Source organism: Podarcis pityusensis (assembly GCF_964106645.2).
Source record: "Podarcis pityusensis genome assembly, chromosome: 14".
Taxonomy (NCBI): domain Eukaryota; kingdom Metazoa; phylum Chordata; class Lepidosauria; order Squamata; family Lacertidae; genus Podarcis; species Podarcis pityusensis.
Genome location: NC_138039.1, coordinates 87,054 through 89,577, shown reverse-complemented (window position 1 = coordinate 89,577; position 2,524 = coordinate 87,054).

Genomic DNA, 2,524 nt, shown 5'->3' with positions numbered 1-2,524 from the left:
CCTCCTGTCCTGGAATACAGGTCGTAAATTTTCAGGACAGCGTAAGGCAGGAAGAGGGGTCGCGTTTCTCAGACACGCTCTTAGGGGAGGAGGGGCAAGCTGCTTCTGAGTCTCCTTGTACTAGGAAGCTGGACAGAGTCCAGGCTTGGCATCAAGTCTACAGAAGGAGGGGCAGCCGATGGTGTATATCCTGTTAGAAAAGAGCCCACCCTCCAGTGGGCTCAACTGACCCATCTATTGAGGAATATTGAGCTGTGTGCTCAGACTGAACTCCAGTGTTTAAAAAGAAATAAATCTGTACATTATAAAACTGCCAGCCTGCCTTCTCTTGGTGTGAGAGGGAGATCGTAAATCCTGACAATGTTTCCTCTCTATTGTATTCATATTTATAGGCCTCCTCCCAACATCTTGATCATGTTCATGATCATGTTCAACATGTTCATCATGTCCACAAAATCTTTCAGGTGGTCATAGTTTCACTTCCAGTCATATAACACATAATTTTCTGCAACTTATTATACCATAAATGCTTTGGTATATTTGTGTGCTGCTTTGCTTGCAGTACTGCAATAATGTAGTTGCACAGGCAAAGTATCACAGAACACACTGAAGCAGAATAAAAATGCAAATAATTACATTAAGAACGTGTCACAAAATACCCCTACAATGAAACACCAGTCTGAGTGGCTTCCTTGTTTCATCATCATCATCATCATCATATATACCCTCCAACTGAATGAGTTGCCTCAGCCACACTGGGCAGCTCCCAAGAAATACAATGAAATATCAACCTTAAAAACCATCCCTTAACAGGGCTGACTTCAGATGCCTTCTAAAAGTCAGGTACTTGTTTATCTCCTTGACATCTGATGGGAGGGTGTTCCACAGGGGGCGCCACTGCCAAGAAGGCCCTCTGCCTGCTTCTCTGTAACCTCACTTCTCACAGTCAGGGACCCATCAGAAGGTCTTGATAGGTAGACATTCTTGTTCCCCCAGCATATGCATGCTCTCCTATGACCTCCCAGGGGATTTGGAGTAGCACAGTTGAGAAATAATGTAGACTGAAAAACTAATAGAGCCATCACTTGTCACTATATTGAGTTTTGTAGGTCCTGAATATATTTTTAATGGGTTTTGAAAATCCAGCTAATGAACCTCTTTCAAGATACCTGAATATGGTCAAAATATAGATTCTAAAATGTTTGGGCCCCAGACCTTTTTTAAAAAAAAAATAATCATTTGTTATTAGTTTTCAATAACAAAAATTCAATATATGCCACATTGTATCAATACCAAATTACCCCACACATTTTCCATTGACATTTTAAAAAATAACCAAAAAGAAAACATTATTACCACCACCACCCCATCCCTGGACTTCCCTCCACCCACTCTTCTCATTCTTTAAATAAACCAAATCATCTTACATTCCAGATCCCTTTACCCAATTTTCCAACTACTAAACAATTAAACTTGTGATATACTGCACAGAGATTTTAGACACCCAACCTCTTTATACATTATACATACAAGCTTACAGACTATTTCCCCTTTTAAAATTATCCTTTTTGTTGCTCTTTGCAAGTCTACTGATGTCCCGATTTATTTACAACCGGTAGCTTCTAAATAAAAACCATTTCGCAGATTGTGATTCTACCCTAAAATTTGGACTTTCACATTATAGCAAAAATGAAAAATTGCAGGGCAATGCCCAATATCAGGAATATGTAGATAAATTTACTCTAACTTGAGCAGAGGCAGCTTGGACCTACTGATCTACATGTCACATATTCCCAACTACCCTTCAAAAGAGAAAATAAGAGTTGTAGGACTCCGGGGAGGCGAAGTGGGTGGAGTCCTCACAGGTTCAATAAAAATGCAACTTCAAAAACAAGGGGCACCCTGGGGAATAGGTAGTCACCCCTATCATTACCAGAATTGCTGGTTTCCATCCGACTGACAACAAAAAGTGCTTCGAGGGATCTTTAGCACATCAACCATCAGTTTCTGAAAGAAGTTACAAAAGCCTCATATTTTTTAGAACAAGAGATAGGCAAGATCCTGTATGATTTGTTAATCATCATTCCCACTTCATATGTTGATTTCTCTTTGGCTGCTGTATCTTCCAGTTCCCAAATTTTATTTGAAATCCTGTTTTGGCATTATTTCTGTTCCTTTGCACAAACTGATTTGCAGAGTTTCACCCTTTCTGCCTGCTTTCACATCAGGGCATTGATAGCTTTAGCTGTGTATGAGGTATTTTTCCTTTTTTAAGTAATTACCACTCATCCCTAAAGAATAAAGTCAACAGAAAAATGATTTGATCCAGATTATTTTCATGAAAGCTAGCTCCTGCTGAAATCAATCCTGATCATAACCACATGCAATTCTGCAGAGGGAAACATGGGAAGCTGCTTTTCGTGGGAAGATCCTTTTCACAGAAGAATCCTGCTGGTTGTGATGTTACTGCTTGTGCTGCTGTGTCATAGTGTTTGCCAGGCATATTCCATGAATTGCAGCATAC